Source organism: Grammomys surdaster, unplaced genomic scaffold, assembly GCF_004785775.1.
Source record: "Grammomys surdaster isolate TR1022 unplaced genomic scaffold, NIH_TR_1.0 126163, whole genome shotgun sequence".
In the NCBI taxonomy this organism is placed as follows: Eukaryota; Metazoa; Chordata; class Mammalia; order Rodentia; family Muridae; genus Grammomys; species Grammomys surdaster.
This window is the reverse complement of record NW_021620970.1, coordinates 1089860-1117841: the sequence shown is the minus strand read 5'-3', so window position 1 is coordinate 1117841 and position 27982 is coordinate 1089860. Positions and strand designations below refer to the sequence as shown.

At 38.6% G+C, this 27982-nt stretch overlaps 1 protein-coding gene and 1 pseudogene across 1 annotated transcript in view; both read left to right on the top strand.

Annotated features, from left to right (window-relative positions):
• Positions 1–27982, top strand: part of Stxbp6 (syntaxin binding protein 6) — a 212968-nt gene that overhangs the window by 86628 nt on the left and 98358 nt on the right. The window lies entirely within an intron of this gene.
• LOC114612488 lies at positions 20878–21708 on the top strand (annotated as a pseudogene).

Genomic DNA, 27982 nt, shown 5'->3' with positions numbered 1-27982 from the left:
CAAAAGGCATTGGTGGGATTTCTGTGGTCACAGTTCTGGTAGCCAAATTCTACATTTTCAGGTTAAGCAGCCAAACACCAGGATCTGGTTATTCCTCTAGAGTTTTATGCAGCAATATTGTCTTGTACAATGTGTATATTGTAGATAAATAAGCAGAATTCTTTTTGTCCCTACATAAAGGTAAGAAGAACTGTTTTGTGTATAAATTTGCATTAATTAACATACTGTTTTATCTTTCAAAGTAGCAAAGAATTGATTTTTTTTATTGGCAGTTCTAAAATACCTCCTATATATAAAACCTAGAACACTGAAAGTCTGCATAAACCAGCTAATTTTCTTTTATTTGAGCCAAATGTTTGCATGGCTTCATACACAGACAGCAAAACTTACTGTCAAAAACAGGAGTAGTTAAAGATACCACATCCAAGAAAATATTTGCTTAACATTTTTGATTCATGTTTCTGAACATACACATATTAAAATGTCAGTCAGCTATGATCTTTTATAAAGGTCACACAGTTACTGAATCCATGCATTTCTTAGGCCCCTTCCTTCCTCCCTCCCTCCCTCTTCCCCTCCCTCCCTCTTTCCCTCCCTCCCTCCCTCCCTCCCTCCCTCCCTCCCTCCCTCCCTCCCTTCCTCCCTTCCTTCCTTCTTTCTTCTTTCTTTCTCTCTTTTTACCTCAGAAATTGATGTGTAGCATAGGACCGGTGATGTCTTTAAGTAATTATCAATCAGGTGTTATTCTCAACATGGTTATGGTCGATAGTACTGATCAGTCTGAGTGCTCAAACTGCCATCACCTGAGTGACATTAACTTTCTCTACTGAAGTGCCCTTGGGGATGTCAACCATATCCCTATGGAGGGCACCATGCCCAGGAGTAGCTGGCCAGCACTATACAGACACCCTGTTTTTCAGTGGACTTTTCTCCTAGTTTTAAGAGAGAGGGAAATGAAGATGGGAGGATGGGGAGAAGGACATCTGAGGGAAGTCTGGGGTGGGAAGAATAAGATTAAACGACCCCCTGTGAAATTCTCAAAAAAGCAAATTAAAAAAAACGTAAAAGAGGTTAAATATTTAAGACCCTTTAAATGTCTTCAAAAAAGACAATGCTTCATAGGGAATATAAAATGATGTGGGAAAAAACTGGTGTTTTATCATGTAAGCTTAAATCCAAAAGATCCCTCAGTAAGTATAAAGTATGGTTAACTCAAATCTTCTTGTAGTCTAATTGGTAGTCTACTGATTTAGTGTGGTATAGATACCATGTCTAAGAATCAGTGCTTACTTGCATATATTATATATTATATATTATATATTATATATTATATATTATATATTATATATTATATATTATATATTATATACTATATATTATATACTGTATACTGTATACTATATACTATATACTATATATTACATGTTAATATTACATATATTACATTTTATATATATTCAATTTATAAAATCAGGACCTTTGAAAAGTGAATGGATTTTTCCATCATATTCTCTCTGTGGATATATCTTCTACTTCTTTGTTTACTGCAAACTACAGTGTAGAATTGGCACTGTGACTTAGTTCCCAAAACATACTATCCTGCTTTATGCATCTAGCACATCCCCTTACTGCCCAGGTGACAGTCACCACATTCTTTTTTTGTGATCTATATTTGATTTCTAAGGAGAGATGAACAACAGCACTGGTACTATAAAAAGATTAGCCTACTGGAGAGATGTTCTTAATACTGAGCATGTTTGCTGTGATGTTTAATCCTTTTTTTTTCTTGTTAAAATTTGCATATAGCAATAATATAAACTTTCATCATGACATCATTCTATGTATGTGTGTAGATGGTGTACTGTGATCATATTCATTCCCTGATTGTCTTAGTTCATCATAATTGTCAACTTGATTATACTGACAGATGCTTAAGAGATTAATGAATCACACCATTCTAGAGATAGTTAAGTCATGAGGTCTAAGATCTAATCAATGCTGTAATTCATTGATGGCTTCAGAAATTGAATAGACAATTTAGAGGTGGTAGTACTGTAGAGAGTGGGTGCTTTGAATGTCCTCTGAAGGACATGTATTGTTCCTGGCCTCTCCCTGTTTTCTCACCATGAGGTAAGGAGGCTTTCTCTGCCATGATATTTTGCCTTAATATGTAACTAGCCAACTTTGGACCAAAGCTGAAATAAATCTTTTAACTTAAATTGTTTATTTGGTATTTAAAAACAGCAACAAAAAGTCTAACATCCTTGTCTGAGAAGCTTTATCCTAGAGAATTATCTTATTTATTTTATAAACAATAATATTTACCAGTATTACACTCCTATACCTGGTGGCTTTATTAGTTATGTTATTTTTACTTTGTCAGCAATTAGAATAGGCATGTCCTATTTTTACAATGTTTTCCAGTAGCTTAGTTTTGTGTTCTGTTTATTACTGAATTTGATGTCAATTCTAAATCCTTTTACCATAACCTCTTGGTATCAGACTTTTCTCTTTTTGCTCCTTCTAGATAGGCTGCATCTCATCTTGGAGCATTTGGTGATTGTGTTAAGAAGCCTCAAGCTTGCTCCTAGAGTCCCCATATTCCTTTGTGTTGGCCACTGTCTGTTCTTTTGACACGTGAACTTTCTTCCCACCATAGCTGTGTGGCTTCCCACTGGCTTCGTCTATATTGCATGCTGCAATGAGAGGCTGAGAAGCACTCTCATTCCTGTTTTCCTTGTTTTAATATTAGAAGAGTGTTGAAGTAATTATTTAAAAATGGCCTCCGGTCAGGCCGACTATCTAAGCTGCAGCGGCTCTGCCTCGCTCAGCCGCTATATTTCTCCGCCAGAGGCCACGTGTGTGCCACAGCTAGAACGGCCCGCTAGAAACACCAGCCCTGCCACCCACAAGACGGCAGCATGGGAGATGCCTTCGCCAATCTTCCACACTGTCTCTGCAAGGCTGGGCATTGCCCAGATCATCCCACCATCCACGCGGGCCCAGTAACAAAATGAGAGTCTAATGCTTAAAGATTAATCAAAGGCTTTATATGTTTGATAATGCTCAATATCAATATGCCCATACAAAGAGAATTGTTTCTCAATAACCAACCTAGATATGCCAACTACCTTTGACTGCAGGAGACATGTGAACATCTGCCTCCATGTTCCTCTCTCTCTCTCTCTCTCTCTCTCTCTCTCTCTCTCTCTCTCTCTCTCTCTCTCTCTCTCTCTCTCTCCCTCTCTCCCCCCTCCCTCTCCTAGCTCCTCCTCTTCCTTCTCCTCTTTCTCTCCTTACTCATCCCACCTTAGCTCCTCCTACAGAAGAGTATTTCATTGCATTGTATAGATTCAACAGTTTATCCTCCATCTTTATCCTGTGATGTCTCTATGTTCATTTTTCTTAGTGATTCCCCCTATTATGTATCTTAATATTCTGTACCATTTTGGTTATCCTTTTAGATTCTGTTAATGACATTTTCTAGTCTCAGCTTTGATATTTCTTCCACTACTTTCACTGTCATTTTGTTGTTACTGCTTTACCCAGATGTTTAGAACCTATTAGTTTTTGGTTTGTAAATTGCTATGTTACCTTAGAAAATGTACTTAAATCCATGAATAATATATATTTTGATGCAGAAATAAGGTTGGTCTTTTATTTGAATTTTTTATAACTACTACATTAAATACTATATTATTCTTGGCTTTTTAAAATTACTACATTAAATATTTCATCCATTTTGATGAAATATGAGATACAGTTGAAATTTTCTAAATAAATTTATCTTTAAAATTTTCATTCTGTAAAATGCCATGAAATTGAGTATTCTGTAGAGTGGACACAATGTAATGAAACTACATGAGCTGTGTTCTTAGATTTAAAAACTAAACCAAATTGCAAGCATCAATCTGGATAGACTACAAAAGTAGATATTCTAACTTTACTAAGATATTTTGTGGAAGCGCAAAGAAATGATCAGAAAACCAGGAAGTGACACTCAGCATTTAACTCTTTGATTTTCCTTGGGTTAAACAGTAGCTTATGTAGGATTCAAATATATGTAACCAGCAGGTCCTAATTTTTAACCATTGCTCTTTTATGAAACAAAGTTTCTATTACTACAAATGTCTTGACCCTGTCATCTTGTTTGATAGTGTTTCAGTTTTACTAACCTACACTGTGTATCATAAAATGTCCTTTCGGTTTAGTGTTACCAGTTCTTTGTCATGATATCCCCCTAAGTGAGGTCTCCTAGACAATGAAATGATTTATTTAGTGTACTTAAAATAAGTACATAACATTTTCAACTCTACCAGTCCTAATTTCATTTTAGAATACTATTTATAGGTAATAACTTGCCTATAAGATGTCACAATGAGCATAGTACCCCAGCCAGAGTAAAATAAAGTGGAGACTTTTTTTTCATAAAAGGAATTGTATGATTTTTTTTCCCTAATGAATATGACTTTCCTTCAAAAACTAAAAGTTCAATGGAATAAATTAATTGTTTAAAAATACTGTATACATTTTTATCAAAGTGCAGTCACAGCGACATCTTCATATTGTCCCCATGGGGTTTATTGTGGGTCTGCTTTACCAGATTATATGATCAGCCTTCAGAGGATATGTCACAGCTTCAAGTGGATTTTGCTTCCAAATGTTGACCCATTTATCTCCAACAGAAGCACTGAAAGGATTCAAGGAGTCTAATAAAACTAGAATTTCTGTGATTGTGGCTTGGGGAATATTTTTTTATTTAAAGTGACTATAAAAATTTCTACCTTGCAACTTGGAAACATGGTCTTTTTTATCCTTACATATAATGAAATGCTGTTTTCTGAGTCAGGGGTATATTGATTCTCTTAAGCTACTTTGTTGGCCAGCTGGCCTTCTCTTAGTAGATAGCTCACTAGTACATGTGTGTGCACGCATATACTAGTACACACACACACACACACACACACACACACACACATGCACAGTCCATACATGTATATTTTTATTATATTCGTTCCCTCCAACCCCCCACCCCATCCTAGACCTTCTCTATCCCCCTCCGAAGATCAGGTTTTCTTCACTTTTTTTTATAACCTATTGAGGCAAAGAGGTGCTACCTATATGCACACAGGTATAGGCCCATCCTCTGGAGCATGTACAGCCTACAAGAGGCCATATCTGTAAATAAAACTGACTCTTCCTTCTCTAGACACCATCAGCTGCCACAATTCCTCAGCTAGGAGTGACACCTTAGGAATTCGTACCATATCCATGCTGAATTGCTCACAGCCTTGACTTCATGTGGCTCCTTTAGGTAACTGAGGCTTCTGTGAGTTCATGAATGCGCCAACTCTGTTGTGTCCAGGAGTCCTCCCCACATCTGTGCTCTTAACAGTATTTGTGCTACTCATTTGTGAGGTTCCCAAAGCCTTGGTGGGGAAGGGTCTCAAATAGGACTAAACTCTGCATAGCCATTTATTTGGCCAGTTATAAATCTCTGTATTAACTACTCTCCATTACAAAAAGACTTCTCTAATGAAGAGTGGGAGCTGTACCCATCTGTAAGGGTCAGTATGTACGTGCCTATGGATACTATGTCCATTAGCAAAATAATAATAGCTTTTTTCCTTATGGCCTTCAGATTCTTGACCAGTTTCATCGGACCAGTCATGAGTTTTCTCACAGGGAGTATATCTTAAATCTATTTAGAAAGCTGTGGGCTCCCTCCATAACCTTCACACCACTGTTATGCCAATGCACGTATCTTTCCACGCCAGTTAGAATAACTTATAGGGTTGACAGGTGACTAAAACTATTGATGACTTTTCTCTCATAGAAGTCTCCATAACACCTTCAGGTTCTCCAAAAAACTAGCCATCAGGGAGGAAAATTCCATGTCAGTACTAGGTTGATTTTTTTTTTCTTCATGTCCTCTGATCAATGTGTATTGTATGTTCAGTAGTTGGTTTCACTACCAAGTTCTGGTGAGCAATAACGAGTAATAGTAATGACCTATATTATTTTGAAGGTCTCAGAAGGCCCTGCTCCTGGCCAACAACTTGAAGGATGTTATCTCATACCTTGAGACTGAATTAGTATCTGATAACCTGTGGCTTATATGAGAGGCATTAACCTCTGTATAGGTATGCTTTTTTAAAAACTATGTTTTGGTGGCATATGGAGCAGTAGTTCTTTAGAGGCCTACAATCAGAGGAGGAAGGGAGAAGAAACGAAAGGAATGTAGTTGTTCTGGTTCACTGAACAATGTCCAGGGTGGAGTGAAGGTCACCTGCTCATCTTCTGCAGGGCATTACGTCTGTACTTAGGCTTTTAAAAGCAATAACATTTTGCTGATGATGTAAATTTCTAATTTGAAGACATTCCTCTTCTGCCTTATATTCTTTTGGTGTGGAAAAAATATGTAAATGAGAGTTTAGTCAAATGTTTGTTAGTTTCTTTGGAAGTTCTACAATAAAACTTTCCAAAACTGCCAATGTAGGCACAGTCCTTTTTAGAACTTCAAACCACTCCTTTAGATCTCTGTAGTCTCTAGTGAAAGACAAATTTATTTTCTTTAAGACAGGGAACAGTTTGAACTATGCATCACACTAAGCATATGCTTGTAGACTTTCAGAAGCCTGGCCTGCTGCTGGAATGCAGCTCTCCTTGAAGACACAAAGCAGTTGTTCTACTTGCTCTGTGAAAGAAGGAACAGAAGTGTCTGTCATGTGGGGTTAAGTGTCTGTGGACATGGAAGCTTGAAAGCCTTCTGAGGATGCTTTAATTTCTGAAGAGCTTTATCTGTAAGACCCATGGCTTTCCAAAGAGAGTAACACTTCACAAAAAGCTTCAGGTTTTATTCACGTACCCTGCCTGTACTGGAGAATAGTTAGGAGCAGGATTCTCAAGAGTGGACTTTTTATCTTGCTGTTTCTGGCATGCTGTGCATTACCATGAGGTGTTTCTCCCTCAGTTACTGCTCTGAACTTCTCCCTGATGTCTTCTGTCAGACTTGGCCTTGTGGAATAACCTACTGTCATTTTTCTTATTCTGACACATGTTGAGTTTTAATGGAATTTCTGACCTAACAGTGGCTTGGGTTAGTATTCAGAGTTTCTTTTTCTTTTTCTTTTCACTCAGTGAGTTTTAGAATTAAAAAAGCTGTCTTTTCTTCTTAATACCAATGAGTCAGATTGCTAGAAATATTGAAATTTTGGGAACCCATGATTGTCTTGAGATACCTTTGGAATGAATAAATTGAAATAAACAATGATTAGATATGACAGCTGCAAGTACGGCAGAGTCTGTGAGCTACTGACTGCGTGCTTCTGCTTTAATCACTAAGATGCTAAATTATTTCAGCTGTGTGTTTCTTGCTTCTATATTTAGGCTTGTCAGGATCTGAAGCGATTACTAAAGAGCTGGAAAGTGGTGTCAAAAACTGGGTAGGTTATCCAATTCTAATTTGTTTTCACAGTGTGAAGTTGTTAATAGACTAATAAGCTGGTGGAAGCAGAAATAATGTGTTTATGATCTAGAGACACTATTAAAATTGCAAATGAACAGCTTAGCATATGGCTGTGAAGGGAGTAACAACAAAACTGAGAAGAAAAACAACAAAGCAAAAGGAAATATTGACAAGGTGTAAGGGTAAGGAAAGGTGACCCTCACTTTTTCTATCTTCTAGAATATTCTCCTTGTTTTCTAGATCTTTCCATGGTACTGTAGAAATCTAGGTTCTCTTGTTCTTCTGTGTTCTTCTACATTTTCTATACCTTTTTTTTTTTGGTAATCTATACTTTTGAATGATGTGCACTTGTGTAGACTAGGCGTGGTTCATAAGGAAAAGGAGAAGACTGATTTGGTAGATTACTCTATTAGATTATTATCTAATTTCTGGTGGACTATTTTGCTACAGGCAGGTAAGATATCTGAAGGCACCTTCCTGTCTTAGTTCTCTGCTTTCGCTTCACTACTTTCTCCACTCAGTTGTCTGTGTGTGCAGAGGTGTAATAGTACCAAATAGCAATTTAAAAGCTTCTGTGACATAAACTAAGATAGATGAGAACTCGATCCCTAGCTGATTATATGCCTACCAGAAGTAAACGGGAAAACTTGTTATGAAAGTTGCACACGTAAAGGTTTAGAAATCTTTCACTTTCAATGTTAACATGTCTTTCTGAGGGATGAGAGGACCTAATAAAGAAAAATAAACTCTAAGTCTATCTGGTTGACATTTCTGCTAATTTCACCCAAAGGAAAGCTGCTGCAATCCATTTCTTGGATGAAAGCCATAGACACTAGAGTCTATTGCAACACGAAATCAGCAAGAGAGACAGCATTGGAAGTGATTGAAAATAAACCAACAGTTTCTTGAGGATGTCTTTAGAGAATTGGTTATTGCAAAGCATGACAGTTGCAAAACTTTTTCAGTAAATCAAGATTTGGATGATATGATTCCGAGGGTTCTTAAAGGATTTTGAGCATAAATATGCTCTGCCTTTGGCAAATGTAGATAAAATTAAGATATACTGTTGCTAGTTCCACTTGGTCATATTTTTAGAAATACATCAACACAGCCCTGGAGCCAAGGAGAAAAGAACTATAACCATCGAGAACCCCAGTTAACATCTGAGGTTATCTGTGGATATGAAACGGTCGCCAGTGAGGGTCAGGCAGTGCATAGGGCCAGTGTGGAAATGGAGATTCCTTAGAGTAGCCACAGTTACTCATAACACAATAGCCCTGCATTAATGAGCATTCTGCTTTGCAAATACAATACCTTTTTATTTTTTGACAATTTCATGTGTATATACGATGTATTATTATCATATTGACCATTTTGTTCCCTCTCTTTCTCTCTCCCACTTCTGTTGACCCCCCCTTACCTCGTCCCTCCTCTTGCTTTTTATTTTCATGTCATTTTTTTTAGGGACCCTCCCCCGAGTATAACTGAAATTGTTTGTATGAGGGTATGTAGGGTGTCATTTATTGGAGCATAGGCAGCTAACCAGTGTATATAGCACCCATCAACTTTCACAAGCTTTTCAGGCAAGGGAGGAGCTACAAGAGCCCCTCTGTGATCTGTGATGGGATATTGAAGAGCAAGATCCTGTGCAGGAAACCACAGCTTCTCGGTATTCAGGGTTGTAACGGCTACATCATCTCCAGAAACACTCTTCCCGACCTTCGGCTCTTACAGTCTACTCCACCTCTTCTGTGATGCTCTGTGATCCTTAGTAGGGGTGATACAGATATCCTGCTTAAGTCATTACTTATTCTCAGCACTTTGTTTAGTCATACGTTTCTGCACTAACTTTTATGTGCTGCGTAAAGACAATTCTGTGACATGGCTGAAAGCAGCACTAGTCTAAGTATATAAACATAGACATCTAAAAAACAATTTGACTATATGTCCATTTAGCAAGGCGTCAGTAGTAGATTTAGTGTCAGTGATCTATCTGGTTGTAGACTTTTGATTTAGTTTACAATACTAAGCATGTATTTTATCCTGTGGAAAGGGCTGCAGATCCCATCATAAAACTGGTGGTTTCCTCCAGCACAATCATGCCCTATTGCAACAGTGAACACAGCTCGTTTGGAAGGTTGGTATTATAATATGTAGGTCCACAGCTGGCTAAGACTATTGATACTCCCACCCCAACTGCCTGCACAGCACCTCGTGGCACTATGGATACTATTAACTTGTAGCGAGGAAACTTCCAGTTTGATTTAGGTCCCAGCTTGATTTCTCTGTGCCCTATAGTTTGTTTTCAACAGTAGGGCTTTACCATCTAATTCTGGTGTGCAGCTAAGCAATGGCAGTAGCCTGTGTTCCATAAACGCCCTTGAAGAATGAATGCCAGGTGGCTTCTACCTAAGAACATTTGTATGTGAAACAGCATCAGAGTAACACTAGAAACACATACACTGTGCAATCTCTACATCTCAATATTTTTAATAAGAATAATTTAACATACATAAAATAACATACAAAATTTTGCTTCATTTTGTTCACCAAAATGTGGGCATTTCACTCCCTTGTTTTCAAATCAGGAAACTAATGTTGGCTAGCAGGAATTAAAAACAATTATTAGTAACAGGTTATAAAACTTTTATAATAAATAATCACTTGTTGTTCTGCAGACATTAGAGTGGTCACGTATATATCAACCCATTTGATCCTCACAGGATCGATCTCTCTCTCTCTCTCTCTCTCTCTCTCTCTCTCTCTCTCTCTCTCACACACACACACACACACACACACACACACACACACACACATATTATTAATTATTATTCTTTTACCTGCCCACCTGCACATAGACAGGTAGCTTTACTGGTCCATACTTGGATAGAAACATGATTAGAACTCTTTCTTGCCACTCTTGGGAAATGGTTAGCTTTTACACTGAGAATATCTTAAAATTACAATTCACTATTTGCTTATTATAAATTTGCTCTCATACTATACTTACATATAGCAAGTATAAAACAATAACAGTCAAATAAATTTCAGCATGCTTTTCTCCATAATGCAAGAAATAAAGTATGTTTATTTGATACGTTTATCATAAAGTATTACCTGCCCTAAAGGAAAGTTTCTAATACTAACTCCATGTCGTATCTATGTGGTAAAATATGTAACTGTTTTTTTCCTAGAAATCTGGAGAAATTGTTTTATGAAGTGTTTGTACCTTCTCTGATGGTCCCCTACTTCTTGTCACTGACACACCCTACTAATATAGTACCTTTGGAAAGAATTCTTCTTTTTATAGTCTTCCAGGAGAACTTTCTAGACTGGTTGGACATCAAATAAATGCTTATTTGTTCCTGTAATGAAGAAAAATTACAAGAAAAAAAAACAAATTCTATCACCAAAAAGTCAAATAAAACTAAGATGTCAGGAGGTAAAGACGTGTCAACATCTACACTGCATTGTGTTTCCATTTTAATGATCCTGTCCACTCTCTGCTTTTATGTTTTAGCCATCGGAAACACTGACCCTTCTCCAACTTTCTTCCTTGGTTTGATATTTCAGGGACTTTTGGCAGAAGAATCATAGAATTTTTCTATTTTTATTAAAGCTGGGAGATACACTCCAAGCAAGTTAGAAGTTGTGTTCTAGTTGAATTCTTCTTCCCTCCCACTTCAGTGTAGGGAAGGGATGGAGCATTAGGACATTTGCAAATTGTATAATAGTTTTAAGGCGTGTTATGTGAGCTTGCTTAGGGTTTTCCAAAGACAGTATGTTAAGTGATTGTTTGATATCCAGTATCTGTGCTCTTGTTAATCTTAAACAGCTGAATTGCAGTTTATGAGAGCCAGTTCAGATAGAAAATGGTTCTTGAACCTCTTCAGGGAGAGTAACTTGCTGGAAGGAACAAGACAAAAGTTTCACTTTACCCTCAGGCTGCAATCTGCAGCAGGATGTCACAGTGTGTTTTCTGTCCAGTGATACTTCAGTTGTTTTGCACATATAATGGTTTATGCTTTGCTAGAATTAGGGTCTGTCAGTTTCACTAGTAATGGGAGGAAAGGGTCTGGCCCACAGCACCCAGGGCCTCTAAGCTGAGCCATTTGCTATGTGTGTTGTGTAAAACTGAAAACTGAGCCAAGGCTCTGCTCATGTTGAGCTTTCTTATCGTACACGATAGGACTTCCTCAGATACTGAAACACTGTTTTCTGTATAGGTAAATAAAAATGTATTATGAAGACCAGCATTTAGTGCAGTTCAAGTATGAATTCACCCATATGATGAAGTTTTGCCCTTCTGTGTTTCCATACTGGTTTTGCTGCAGCCTGCAGTATTCTGTTGCTGTGAAGAGATATGATGACCAGGGCAACTCTTAGAAGAGAAAGCATTTAATTGGGGCTTGCTTACAGTTTTAGAGATTCAGTCCATTATCATCATGGCAGCCAGCATGGTGGCTTGTAGACAGTGTATCCCAGGGTATCTTTGGGTTCTTGATCCTCCTACCTCAGCTGCATACATGCTACCTTTACAGACGTGCGTGGCATCACTCTTCATGCTTAAAAACTACCAGAAGGTCATGGCCATTACTCTCCTTGGGTTTATTTTTTTCCCTTACTACTGTCTTAAATTTACTGTTTTGATGAATACTCAGATACTTTTAGTAATTATTTTTTTAAAAAAGTTTATGAGTAGTGATTCCATTGCTGGAGTAGAAAAGAGCCCCTTAGTTTGTGATGTGTGAGCCTGCCAACCACTCAGCTTCTCCTGTCTTCAGTTCAGCCTAACTTCTGTCTATCCTAAAATAGGAAGAAGTTTTCCAGGACATTTGCCCCAAAATGCAAATGAATGGAGCACATGGGGACAGATGGAAGGTGTGTGTACACATGGGTGTATGATACTTGCCAGGTGACACTGCAAGTGGGCAGGGATGGAGCTCAGCCACTGGGACCAGGATGCTTGGCTATTCATCATAAGAAGAGAGTGGACATCTAGCTCCTACAATGCCCAACAGCCACTTCTATATATTAAATATCTTAAAGTAAAAATGTAGAGTCCTTCAACTTAGGGCAGGAAATATGTGGGAGTCTGTTCTTGTTTTCAATCAGGTTCAAGAAACATCTCTTAACCAACTACATAAAGGACAAATGTAAGGAAAAGTTTGTTAATTTGACTGGAGTAACATGAAAGTCCTCTGTTCGTGAGAAATACTGCAGATAGTATACTGGAGGAGAAACGTAAAATTGTCACTTGCAAAGAAACAATATCAAAATTTTTATAAAACAGCAGGAACAAAGCAGCAGAAAATGGGTAAAAGCGGCTACCAGGAAACTCAAAAAGGAGGAAAGGACAGTGACCCATAAGCAAATCACAGGCCCATTTTCACCAGTAATCAAGAAAATTAAAGTTCTATGCCTTTAACACCTGTGAATGGGAAGTGAACTGTGGTTTTTGTGGATGATCTTTGTAACTGCTGTACTGTAAATAGAATATTGTCCTTGGATTTCAGAAGTAGTAGGGAGTGATCTGATTCTTTTTGTTCAGCGGCTCGGTATGTGGTTGAGAGAGCCAACAGCATCTGAAGGTACAAGATGTTCTTATAGGGCTCAGCTACTACTCCCACTCTGGAGAACCCAACTTGTGATATTGAAATCATGCACTTAATTACTTAAAAATAGAAAGTGAATAAAAATATGGTGGCCATTTAGTTAAATGTAGGAAGATATCGCTCCTATAGTGTCATCTCTAGAAAGTTTGTCATTGTGTATTGTGGACATGGTTATATGTATGAATATATAACTATGATTACCCATAGAGGAGCAATCATGTGTGAGCATCAATATCTCATTCAGATGTTTGGTCAGCTCTGGTGAGGACAGGGACATGGTAACACATTCTAAGTATGAGAGCACTAATGACTTTCTATAGATTTTTCTTATATTGGGCAGTAAATACTTGGGTATTTGCTATTTTTCTCTCTATCACTTTGTGGGACAAATGTGATTTTTTGTAAAATGTAAAATATAGCCAAAAGGCAAAAAATACTTCTCTAATGATGTAACAATACCATAAAGATTAGAACTTTGAATCCAAAGAAATGGGAGACTAAGGCATTCTTTTACTTAAATCTTTTCATGACCTAGAACCTTCCTTCTCCATCATAATGTCTCGTGTGTGTGTGTGTGTGTGTGTGTGTGTGTGTATGTGTGTGTTTAATTTACATAATGTCTTAAGTATATAGCCTTACAAGGTTCCCCTAATATGTTGACAGAACTTAAGGTGGAATAAGCACAAAGTATCTCCCAGGCAGATATAAAAAACAGGGCATGTCAAGGTCAACAAATGGAAGGATTCATTTGCACAGCATCAGAGTTTCTGCTGGGAAGCACAGTGTTTCTAAGTGCTCATATGAATTGGAAAATTGTAGCGATACATTCTTAGAAGAGTTTTGAAATAAGCAAAGCACAGCTGCCACGATTTAGCAAGAGGAAATGAGATTACCTTCACAGCAATGCTAGTCTGGCCATGGCAAGAAGAGATATGGCTTTGACTGTGCATTTTAAAGATAAGTTTGATTGGTTCCCTGGAAAATAGTGGTTATTTCTATCTCCATGGAGATCTCATGTATGGCGTTGCATCAATTAAAACCATCAGGAAAGATTTTCCTGAATACTTAACCCATCCCACTAGAAGAAAAAAATAGTTTCCATTTTACAGATGAGAAAAACGAGGTTTAAAAAGTTATGAAACATTCTTATGAAGTTGTAATTACTAAAAGTTAAAGAGACTCTAAATTCCTATTTCTGTGTCATGGCTTAGTACATCTTTCAGTCCTCATTAGAAATTTCTCTTTGTGTAGTGATCAGTACTTAACCTAGAAAGTCACAGCTAGTCCTAGAGCAGAAAAAAGTATCTGTGGAGTGTTCAGCCACATATGGACATGTAAGACATCTGTGTAAAATTTCATTCCAGAGACTGGCTCAGAAAGGGACATGGGAAGACTGTAAGAGCTGGAGATGTGGAGGATTGTACTGGCTTGTTTTGACACAAGCTGGAGTTATCACAGAAAAAAAGAGCTTCAGTTGAGGAAATGCCTCCATGAGATCCAGCTGTAAGGCATTTTCTCAATTAGTGATCAAGTGGGGAGGGCCCCTTGTGGGTGGTGCCATCCCTGGGCCAGTACTCCTGGGTTCTATAAGAAAGCAAGCTGAGCAAGGCAGGGGAAGCAAGCCAGTAAGTAACATCCCCCTATGGCCTCTGCATCAGCTCCTGCTTCCTGACCTGTTTGAGTTCAAGTCCTGACTTCCTTTGGTGATAAACAGCAGTGTGGATGTGTAGGTTAAATAAATCCTTTCCTCCCCAACTTGCATCTTGGTCATGATGTTTGTGCAGGAATGGAAACTCTGACTAAGACAAGGACTAAAGCAAAACCATGTCTTCTCGATACAAGACAGATACATTCATGAACTCACAACAGCTGTGGTTGCCTGGATGAGATCAGGGCAGTAAACATTCTAGCATGAAAGACATCATGAACCCCACCCTTGGCTCAACCACTATGGATGATTTCTGGAAGAGGGAACGTCAGTTTTATTTATAGATGTAGGCCTTGGTAAGTCAACTACACTTCAGGAGATGGCCCCACACTCATAAGTATGTGTCAGCCAAAATTGGGCTTGTGGGTTATAAAAAACAGAGGAAACACAGTTGGGAGAGAGTAGGGGTAGATCTGGGGAGGAAGAAACAGAAATGGAGATGAATATGCTCAAAATGCATCCAATGCATGTATGAACTTCTCAAAGAATTAATAATATTTTTAAAGTTGAGGCTATCTGAAATCCAGTTTCTTTGGCTGCCATAGCCCACTCATTAAACAGTGAGTCATTGATAGCTCTATTATTCACATTGTCAGCAATACATTCCTTGGGCCAGACTTAATGGTTTCCAGTTTACATGTTCCATGGTAATAGCATGTAGTGAGATACCAGTAACTGAGCATACATTTCTGTTTCCTAAAAGCAAGTGATACAGACAACAATCTTCAGGAAAAGATAGCCTCCACTTGTCAACAGGAGTTTCTTCTGTTGTAGGAAAGAGAGAGACTTCAGGACAACTGATATGAAAGGCAAGTGACTGTGAGATGACTTATGGACATAAATGGTGTGATGCAGGAGTGAGGTTGGAGACGAGGTGAGGTCACAAATGCCAGAAACCAAACTTGCCTTTGTAAGCCACCAACTCCCCTGGGACCTAGAACTTGCTGGGTAATGGAAATTTTCCAATTCATAACAACTGTAGTGTGTTTTAATAAGGAGAACAGCCAGAAGTGTGCATTTACTCAAGAGCCATGGGCTTTGCTCTCAACAAACTCGGGAAAGAGTCATTTAAATCATCGTCAAGAAAAAAAAATAGCATACTGGAGATGAAAATATTGAGAAACATCTCTTAAATAGTTGAAGGTTTTCTTGAGCAAGTACCTTTAAATTGTCAGAGATGAGCCACTGAAGTGTGAATGTCAGTGTCGTGCAAATGGTGGCACTACAGCATCTTTGAGACAGCAGTGTCACATGATAGACATACCTTCTCCCAGTTCATCCTGAGCTCCTCTGACCAGCTTTCCTGATGATACAAGCCAGCCTACTACTGAGCTTTAGGATCCTTTTTAAAACAAAGACAGAGGTAACAAGCTCTTGGAGAGTCTAAGCTGGAAAAAAGCCGTGGTGGATGTTTAGTTTGTCGTAAACTTTGACATCTAGATATTTAATGTTCTACACATTTACAGTGAAGAGACAAAAATCTACCCATGAGAAATGGAATGACTAAATATGAAAAAGTCTGAAAGCCACACTGTCCACACTAGGTTTTCCTCTTCTTGTTTTACTTCACACTCTGGCAGAGTGTGAATGAAGCTTCTGTAGTTTTGATCTCTTAGCCTGTCCCTCCTAGATCCTATCAGCTGTGTGACTCTTTTTCCACTACAAGCATATTGCTTACCCTTAACAGCTGATGTTTTACTAGAAATCAACTTTACAGCCAATATCCTAAGTCAGTGCCTTTCCTGTTTAATATTTGTCAACTCAACATAACACTTATCTGGGAAAAGGATTGTCAAGTGAAAATATCCCTCCATCGTATAGCTAGAAGCAAATCCATATGACATTTTCTTGACCAACGACTGATGTGGGTGGGCCCATCTCAATGTGGGCAGTGTCTTGCCATGGCATGTGGTCCTGGGTTCTATAAGAAAGCAGGCTGAGAAAACTATGAGGAACAATTCAGTAAGCAGTATTCCTCCATCATCTCTGCTTCAGTTCCTGCCCTGCCCTATTTTCATACTGCACTGTACATTATACAGTAAAATAAAATCTTTCCTTCCCAAGTTGCTTTTGGTCACAGTGATTTATCATAGCAATAGAAACCATACCAAGATGTCACCTGTGCAAGTAGATTAGACTTGTGTGCCTGTCCTCATTTGTTGCTGCCTCTCTTAGCAAATATTCTTTTATCAAATTAAGACAGTTTTCCTTTTCACCAACCCTCCAAAATAATGTACAAAGCAGAGGTGTCTGGGCTATCCAGACTCTGGTTCCTGACCGTCCAAATAGTGCCAGGCATGGACTCCCTGTCCTAGAGTAAGTCTAAATTTGGATCAGTCATTGTCTGACCAATCCCACAAGATCTGTACCACCTTTACTCCTGCACATGTTGCAGACAGGTCAAATTGTAGGCATTAGGTTTTGTGGCTGGGTTGGCAACACAGTCCCTTTACTGGAAGCCTTGCTTAATTATAGGAGCTGGCCATTTCAGGCTCCATATTCCCCATTACTAGGAGTCTATGCTATGGTCACCCTCTGTCTTAGTTAGGGTTTTACTGCTGTAGACAGACATCATGACCAAGGCAACTCTTTTGAGGACATTTAATTGGGGCTGGCTTACAGGTTCAGACATTCTGTCCATTATCATCAAGGTGGGAACATGGCAGCATCCAGGCACGAATGGTACAGGAGTTGCTGAGAGTTCTACATCTTCATCTAAAAGATGCTAGAAGAATATTTATTCCCAAGCAGCTAGGACTAGGGTATTAAAGCCCCCACCTGCAATGACACACCTTCTCCAACAAGGCCACACCTCCTAATAATGCTACACTCTGGACCAAGCATACACAAACCATCACACCCTCATAGATTCAAGGGTGTTTCCATTGCACTAGGTTTCTACTTTAAATGTCCCTAATTCAAGTGATCTCCCCCTGTTGAAGTAATTATTTAAATGGCCAACAGTCAAGCCCACTATCTAAGCTGCAGTGGCTCTGCCTATCTCAGCAGGTCATGTTCCATGGCCAGAGGCCACATGTGTGCTATAGCTAGAAATGGCCAGCCAGAAGCACCAGCCCTGCCACCCACGAGATGCCAGTGTGGGAGATGGCTCTGCCAATCTTCCACGCTGTCTCTGCAAGGCTGGGCATTGCCCAGACCATCCTGCCATCCACGCGGGCCGAGTAGGAAAATGAGACTCTAATGCTTAAATATTAATCAAAGGCTCTATATGTTTGGTAATGCCCAGTATCAATAAGCCCATACAATTAGAATTGTTTCCCAATTAGCTAACCTAAATAAAAGTAGTTATCAGTGACTGTTCTCCATATCTGCCTCGCTCTTTCTCCTCCTACATCTCTGACCTCTCTAGCTCCTCCTCTTCCTTTTCCTCTTCCTCTTCTTACTCTTCCCACCTTAGCTCCTCCTACATCCCTCAGCATTCTCTCCTTCCATCTCTCCTTCTCCATCTGATCTCTCCTGTTCTCATTCCCACCTGCTTCCTCTCCACCAACAAAATCTATTCTATTTCCACTTTCCTGGGAGATCAGTTGTCTTCCCTTCAGCCTTCCTTGTTATTTAGCCTCTCTGAATCTGTGGATTGTAGTTTGGTTATCATTTACTTAATGGCTAATGTCTACTTATAAGTTAATACAACATACCATGTTTATCTTTCTGGGTCTGGGTTACCTCACTCTGAATGATTTTTTTTTTTCTAATTCCATCCATTTGCCTGCAAAGTTCATGATGTTATTTTTTTAACAGCTGAGTAATACTCCATTATGTAAATATAACCACATTGTCTTTATCTATTCTTTGGAAAACTCAGATATTAATTGAGCAGAATTTAATGTGATAGAGTCTGAGATTCTACATTTAAAACAAGATCCCATGGGATACTAATGCCTTCAACCTTACTGCCTCACACTTTAAGAATTCATGTCCTAGGATTGTATATCTAGGAGCTATTAATCTTTGGAATCATATTAAACCAGAACCTATCTTTAGCTTTTCTTTAAACAAACAAAGACTTCTAAAAAATATAACAAAATGCTTCTCTTTCACCCCAGTAGAAGAAACAACTGTTTTTCGTACACATTTCAGTACTTACAATCAGGCTGGGTTAGATTTGTTAAAGAAATTTAAATGTCTCTTTAGAAAAATCGACAGACATCTTATAGTCAGCTAAACTTTTGGAATAGCTGTGTTTTATACCAAGCTGGCTAGAGTGCTTCCTCTGCTCTTGTGATGATCTCTGTTTAGTGATGATATTGAATCATCTGCACTTAGATGAGCACAGTGTCTACACTTTACTGGCAGGTTACAGAATGATTGGGGTAAGAGTTGGCCTCCATTTACCTGTTCAGTGTTAGTTTCCTCTACGCTTTCATAACAGACTGTGAACTTTGTGTGCCTTATTTCTTGGTAGAAAATTTGCCTTAAGTTATACAGTGCAAACTACTCAGTCTTAGAATGTATGCCTAGGTATAGAGTTCTTCTGATGAAGGAAAAGTCTGGTAGTCAATTCAGAATCAGAATGGATGACATTTGAGCAAGAGGCTCCCAGGACCAAATGGAGATAACATTAGCTAAAATACCCAACAAAGGGGAGAGAGAACCTGTAGAGACCGCGTATCCAGAAGTTGGGCATGGTCCCTGGTTGAGGGATGGGGCCACTCACCCATCTCAAAAATATTAACCCAGAATTGCTCCTGTCTAAAGAAAATGCAAGGACAAAGAATAGAGACTGAAGGAAAGGCCATACAGAGACTGCCTCACCTAGGGATCCATCCCATCTGCAGACACCAAACCAATACACTATTGCTGATTCCAAGAATTGCTTGCTGACAGGAGCCTTGGTATAGCTGTCTCCTGAAAGGCTCTTCCAGAGCCTGACCAATACAGATGCGGATGCTGGGAGCCAACCATCGAACTGAGCTTGGGTATCCCAATGGAGGAGTTAGGGGAAGGACTGAAAATACAAACCTTTATAGCTAAGCTTTCTCCACCAAAACAAGTGTGAAAAAGCCCTTTAGTGGAATGTGTTTTTAAATCCAGATAACTACTATATAGTTCTTGGTAAGAATGAACCAGTGCCTTACAGTGGCTATCTGCAGATGAAATAGGATGAATAGCAGTAGTGTTTGTGACAGCCATACTACTGTGGATTACCAGTGAGAGATGCAAACTGCATAGCATGTACATAAACTTCATGGAACTCAGCCGAACAGCTATTCCCGACCACTCTTGAGACGTTGCTTCTGTTATCAGAAGGAATTATATCAGAGTATAGATATTAACCACCGTTGGAGAAGTCGGGCAAGCTTCCTCACATGGGTTCTTGACTCAATTTAGTATGTTTTCTTCCATCTCTACATTGAGGTTGTTTCAGGAATGCTGGGAGCTCTGGTTGATGTCCACAGCCTGTGATGATGGGAAGTGCAATCGTGTGCTTTTGTTATGCATGGTGAGACATGCCTATCCTCATCTGCAATCTTCCTCTCCTTCTAAAAATGAGTGTTGACTTAAATTTCATGATGAATAACTTTTGATAGTAATGTTGAAAGCTGAAGGGGATGAGTGTATTTCCCCACAACAATACTGCTGCCTTCTACTTATATCTTTGAAGCAATCAAAACAAAACAAAAATAGTTTAATTAAGATGATAACATCAGCTAAGATCTTCGTCCTTTGGACATACAATTGAAATTCCAAAATGCGCTCTATCTCTCACTTCTGGTGGTCTGTTTCAGGTTGAAGATGAAATGTGTCTGGGAAAGAGCTGGGACTGTAGCACTCAGCCCAGTGGCTGAGTCTAGCCCAGCACAGGTCCAGAGGCCCTGTGAAAATCCCAGAATATCTATAAAGTGGGCTTGGACATTTTCAAGAGGAAGATTTCAAGGCTGATGGGACTATAAATGCAGATGATGAAATAAAGGATGAAATACAAGAAGTACAAATATTTAACATTCAGGAGAGAACACCAGGTTGATACCAATCACATTTCCTGTCTGGACCTTCATGCTGTAAATCATGGTTGTATGAAAAATGATAGTTGCGGTGTCAATGGATTCTTTTGGAGATTCATCATGTCTTTGTGCAAAGACATGTTGCTCTGCAATTATTGGAAATGTCATATCAAGTTCCTGGTTATGCTTGGGTCACTGTTTGCTCTCACATCTTCTGTGATCAGCATGGCAGTGGTGAGTTCAGTCGTTCACCAGCCATCTGCCCTGCTTGCAACAGTACCCTTTCTGGAAAGCTAGATATTGTCCGAACAGAACTCAGCCCATCAGAGGAATACAAAGCTATGGTGTTGGCAGGGCTTCAACCAGAGGTTGTTTTGGACATTAGCTCCCAAGCATTGGCCTTCTGGACATACCAGGTGCACCAGGAACGTCTCTATCAAGAATATAATTTCAGCAAGGCCAAGAACCACTTAAAACAGATGGAGAAGATATACACACAGCAAATACAGAGCAAGGATGTAGAGTTGACCTCTATGAAAGGGGAGGTTACCTCCATGAAGAAAGTTCTACAAGAATACAAGAAAAAGTAGTGATATCTCTGAAAAATTTATGGAGCACAACCACCAGTACCAAAAGCTCCAAGGCCTTTATGATAGCCTTAGTCTAAGAAATATCTCTATTGCTAGCCAAGAAGGCTCCCTGGAACTAGCTATGATCCCAGAGTCTAGAGTCTTCGGCTTCCCATCAGGGAATAATAACTCAAAGTTTTCTTTGGACCATACACCAGGTGGAAATCAAGATGGTGGAAATGAAGATGTTCAGTTCAGACCATTTTTTGCGTGTTCTCCCACAGCACCTGAACCCATTAACAACTTCTTTAGTTTCGCATCTCAAAGCCATGAAGCAGAGCAGCAGGTCTGCAGCAGGGCCTTTAAAGCAAAAAGAATTTAGCAGAGTTTTCATTTCTGCATCCCTGAGTTCTCTTCAAATTTTGACCTTAGAGGGAGTTGGCTTGCAGTAGGGTGTGTGGCTTCCTGTTTGGTTTCTTCTGTTTGCTTAGGGCATGGGCATTTAATGAATCTCAGTCTCTATGTTTGTCATTGCTCACACAGTCATACTGTTGCACAGATCCTGTTTCAGACCAATCTGTGTTCATGCTCATGTAAGCACCAGTGTTATATTTACATGGAGCTTTGGATTCATTCTAGTATGTATATGTTAAGTGTGTACATTGGTTTGTCTCTGCTAGTATATTTCTGTAAAAATTATGGTCTTGGAAAATGATGGCCAAAAATGATGGTCTTGGAAAATGGTGGCTTACTATTACCATGTATTTTACAGTCACATATTTTCATTTGTGTTACTTTGTTTTGGAGGTGTGCTTATGCCAGTAAATGAGAGTGCAATTTGATGCATATGTGTTGTTTCTATTTAAAAATAATTTATACTGATAAAGTTATTTGTTGATTTCATTGGTATTCATTTTAAAATAAAACTGCTTCTTTACCTTTTTAACAGTTAAAAAAAAAAAAGAATAAAAGAAATTCCAAAATGCTATCAAGCAGATTCCTAACTCTTACCCTGTCATGCAAAATTGCTATAATTATGGGCACATGATCTTTTTAATTTAAATTTAAAGGCAAATGTTAAAAGGGGGAAGAGTCTGTAAAAATAGATAAGAGAAAGTCATCTTCAGACAGCTGCTATGTCCATGCCAAGTCCATACATACTGGCATGTAGTATGGTTGCTGGTAGTCTTTTAAATAAGAGAAGAAAAGTATGGATTATTTTCTCTAGGAAGAAAGAAGAAGATGTATCCAGTCTTGCTCTGAAGATTTGCTATTACCATAGGGTTTTATAGTTTTTTTTCTCCTTTACTTATTAAGGACAAGGGATCATTTCATTAGCTGTATTTTGAAGTTTAGTTTAAAACCAAAACAAAAAGATCTGGGAGATGACTCCTGCATCCACATAAAAATTTCAGACATTGTTGCTTATCTTTGTAACCCTTGCATGTTGGCAGAAAATGGAAGTAGATCCCTAGAGCACCTCAGCAGCCAATCAAGTCATTTCACTCCATGAGTTCTGGGTTCACGGAGAGACCCTATTTTAAAACTTAAGTTGAGGAACTCTAGAGCAAGAAACCAGAAGTCTTCCTCTGGCCTCCATGCATGCACTCAAAAACACATACAATACACACACAAACACGTAAACAAAATGCTACACTTTTAAGGTGCGAATGCATATATGGTACCATGGATATTAATAATGGCATGATACTCACCTGCCATACTAACAAAACAATACAGACAAACAAAAAATCCAACAACAACAAAAACCTCAGAAAACCAAGAAAACTAAAACATGTCTGACCAAATTTTAAGACACTCTTAGGATGACATGATTAATTGGAAATGGCATAGCCTCAGACAACAATGAAGATACCTGTAAGATAAAAATCCAAAAGAAACTAATCTTAACTTGATTTCTTGCACCACAGTGACTTGTTTCTAATGCCAGCTTTAGTATCTGACTAAATGTCAATAAAAGATGACATGTAATTTGTTTTAAGGCTCAATGGCCCTTAGGTGTTGAAGAATAACATAAGACATTTAAGTAAGATACCACAGAGCCAAGAGAGTGAAGCCACATCTACCTCAATGTTTCTTACATACATTCCCACATCCTCAAACCCTCGCCTTGGGAGAAAGAAATCCATTTCCATAGCCAGGTGAACTCTTTATCCCATTTCTACTTCATTGGTCATGACATTTTGAAAGCAGTAAGATGTTAGCCAAGGTAGTAGCAAGGTTCTCCCAGAGACAATAAGGATTTTTCTCAATCTGTTTCTAAATGATATCTTTAAGACACAGGATCAAACATGGAAATTAGAGTGAAACAGTTTACTTCTCACAATTATTTTAAAATTTCCAATGAAATGTAATTAATTTCCTTATAGATATTTTTAATTGTCATTTATTTTTACCTTTTCCTTCCCAGAATATCCCAACCAAGCTCTAAATGGGCACAGATACTTTCTTCCCAGTCTTAGACACTCTGCAGTATGGCCCATTCATTGGATGCTTCTAGCCCTCCTTTCCAGGACTGTGACCCCCACCTCCAAAGAGGAGAGAAGGGTTGAATGATTGCCTTTTTTTTGTTTTTGTTTGTTCGTGTGTGTGTGTGTGTGTGTGTGTGTGTGTGTGTGTGTGTGTATGTTTGGGAGTGCCTTGAGTTAAAGCTCTCCTCTTCAGTATCTTTTAATAGAGAATGAAATCTATACCACTTAATGATTCTATAACTCCCATCTTCTGACAGCAAAGGTTACATACAGTTTGTAGCATTAGAACTAGGCACATAACACAAGACTACTGATAAGAAATTATATAAACTCAAAAACAGAGCTCAATTCCCAATTCATCTGGTACTATTCCTGAAAATGCCTATAGTACTAGGCTTGTTTTGAAGTTTTCTATCCATCCATACCCCAGTGCCTTAGTAAAACTAGAAGAAAATGAATTGATGGAAATATGAAATGAATGAAGACAAATCCAAGTTCTTAAAGTACTGGTAGATGAAAGAACTGTCCTATATTTTTTTGACATGCTATGAAGGTCTCTCAGTGTGTCTGCTCTTTGTGTTCTGTTGCAGCATAGGACCAGACAGCATGCTGTGAAGAGCAGTCTTTCAATAGCATTAATCTCTTGTACTCTTATTCACTTGTAGGTGAGGTGGATCCAAGTCTTTTTACTTTTTAAATAAATAAATTGTCATTTAAACCCCCACTCTGTTTCAGGTACAGCTAAATTCTTTCTACTATCATCCCATCTCTTTCCTTCTTTCTTCCCCAGATGTGACCTCTACTTTAAGAATCTCTGCTCTGAGATTCCTTTGTTGTGAGAAATTTTACTTGTGTCTTCCTGACCTTTTCTCAGCCATTGGAGTTCTGGTTGGTGGTTCAGCATCAGATATTAGGAATTGAAACAGGAGTAGAACGTTTGATGATTTTGATAAGATTTAAGTTGTTATCTGTGCTGTACTCTAGTAACTAATTATCATATATATGTGTTTTCTAATCCTCGGATCTCCTAGCTTATATAAAGTTATGAGTTAGGACATTTATTAAAGGCACATATTTTCATTTTAATGAGAGAAATGCTGTGTATAACTTTTCTTATGGAAGACAGACCAAGGGCAGGATTAAAAGATTATGATAATATCACAAGTGTTTATACAAGGAACTTATCCAATGCTTTCATTCATTTGTTAGGTTGGTGTTCAAAGAGTGTGCTCTGTGCCACTGAGCCCCTAGGCTTACTAACAAAAGTAAAGGCCCTTACTTTTTTGATGTTTATATTATATATGTAAGCAAGCAAATGAACAAATATATCAGACACTAAATATATATGTAACTTCATATAGAAGAGTAAGTGAAGGATTGAGCATGTGGTCCTTGCTATGTCTTGGACAGTCAGGAAAGCCATCTAATATGGAAGCATGTTAGTGATGGCCTGAAGGACATGGGGACAAATGACAGATTTTAAGGGACAAACATGTTAGGGATCAATGGATACATAGAAGTTGCAGTGGATGTATGCTTTGCACGGTGCTTTACACTGCTCCTTTAACACAGTTCTGTGGTATAGCCAATAGAGATGTCATTATAACTACTTTTATACATGAGGAAATTAAGGCAAAATAGAGTGACTCTCTCAGTATCATACCTGATAGGTGGTAACAGAGCCAGAAGAAACCTGGACTCTAGAACATTCTAGTTCAAAGGTGATATTAAATGTATCATTTAATATGCTAGGATTTACAATAGCACCATCTGGGATTGCCTTTACAACTGATTCTTTTGTTGGATAGCATAGTCTTTGAACATCAGTTTCTACAACTATAAGGTGGGATATATAGCGTCCTGGATTGTGAAAGCAGCAGGCAGGACAGTGTGGGTCAGGGCCCTATGAACTGTAACATACTTGCACATATGATGTGCTCCCAGAAGATACTGTTTCTGTGGAAAGGTGTCTGATTGGCCAAGGAAAATTTATAAATTGACCCTATTCAAGGATATCTTAGGGTTTTACTGCTCTGAACAGACACCATGACCAAGGCAACTCTTAAAAGGACAACATTTAATTGGGGCTGGCTTACAGGTCCAGAGGTTCAGTCCATTATTATCAAGGTGGGGTCATGGCAGCATCCAGGCAGGCATGATGCAGGCAGAGATGAGAATTCTATATTTTCATCTGAAGGCTGCTAGCAGAACACTGACTTCCAGGCAGCTAGGGTGAGGGTCTTAAGCCCACACCCACAGTGACACATTCCAACAAAGCCACACCTACTAATAGTGCCACTCCCTGGGCCAAGCATATGCAAACTATCACAAAGGCCAAGACTATATATCAATGTATTGCATTTTTAGATCTGGGATGTCTTAAGAATCAAAGGATACATTTACATGTAGGTTCAACAAAGTCACTGCCTATATTTTTCCTGCTTGTTCCTATAGATAATACAGAAATGTAAATATGGCTTGATGTATTGAGCTGGCACAAACTCTACTACTATATATTTTACCTATTTCTATTTAGGTACATTTTCTATTGTAATTTCGTGATTCCTTTTATGTTCTGCCGAATCTCATTAGCTTGTCCTTGAGCTGTGCAATGCAGAGCTTAGTTAATGGTGAATGATGAAGTTTACCCAATGTAAGACCTGACTGTACAAAGTAATCAGAGCCATTTACAGTGCTGTACCTCGTCCTATCCTCTGATTGTTTAAGGGCTGTCAGATTTGAAAGAAGCTGCTAGTCTTTCTGTACCAGCACCAGCTGTAATTTAGGAAGAAACTGGAATAAGTATCTGCTGTGTTTCGGTATGAGAGGTAGAGAGATGATCATTTTAGAAGCTGAACCGAGTAAGAGCTTCATAAGGTGAGGGAACAAAAAGGCCCAAATGTATGATCCAATTGAGGGGCCAAAGGTCACCTAGAAAGAAAAGGGAGCCTGGGCAGAGAACCATTTAGAACTCTTATCCAAGAAAGAGAGAAGAATACACTCCAAAATACAATGGTAAAACATTTTAAAAGAGTGAGTAATAGCAGCCTGTAGTTTGAGCGAGATGTCTACCCTATTGTTGCGTTAACAGGAAGATTCAGTGAGCTAAGCTAGCTACGTCTTTAACAGTGCATTAGAGAATACGTTTTTTGTACAGTCGCTTTTCACTGTGGTGACAAAGATCTGAGAAAAACAATTTCAAAGGAGGAAAGCTTGGGGTCACAAAAAAGTATGCTGTTCTTTGCAGAGGACTAGTATTTAAGTTCCCAGTACCCTTGTCATACAGCTTAGAAGCACCTGTAACCCCAGCTCCAGCAGAATCAGACCTCCACTGGCACTGTACTTGTGTGTATAAACACACATACACACATAATTAACAAACACACAATTTCATACATACACATATTTAAAAAACACATATTTACACACACAATTAACAAACACATATACATATAAATAACATTTAAAAATAATGGAGGAAAGGTTCAATTTGGCTTATACTAGTTATCTGGCTCCACTGTTTCCAGGCTGTACTTTGTATAGGAAAAAAGAAGTTGCTTTCCTCAGAGAGAAAATGTACCCGAGACAAAAAGAGTAGTAGCAAAGTCATGTCTTTACAGGGCATGCTCCTTTCTTCCAAGTAGGCCCCACCTCCTACTTTCTATGATCTTTGAAAAATGTCATCATACTATAAATTCATAGGAATTATCTACTGATTTGCTCAGAACCCTCATGACATATCTTAATTATTCCATTGCTGTGAAGAGACAGCATGATCAAGATAACTCTTATAAAAGAAAGCATTTAATTGAGGCTGCCTTACAGTTCAGAGGTTTAGTCCATTGTCATCATGGCCGCAAGCATGGTAGCCCATAGGCAGACATGATGCTGGAGTGGTAACTGAGAGTTGTACAGTGGTAGGGAAGAAGAAAAAAGAGAGAATCATAGTAGGGCTAGCTTGAGCTTCTGAAACTTTAAAGCCAACCCCCCAGTGACACACTTCTTCCAAAAAGACCATGCCTACTCCACCAAGGCCTCCTTATAGTACCAATCCCTATCAGCCTATTGGGGATATTTTCTTTTCTTTCGTTTCTTTTTTCTTTGTTAACTTTTAATTTGTGTGTGTGTGTGTGTGTGTGTGTGTGTGTGTGTGTGTGTGTGTGT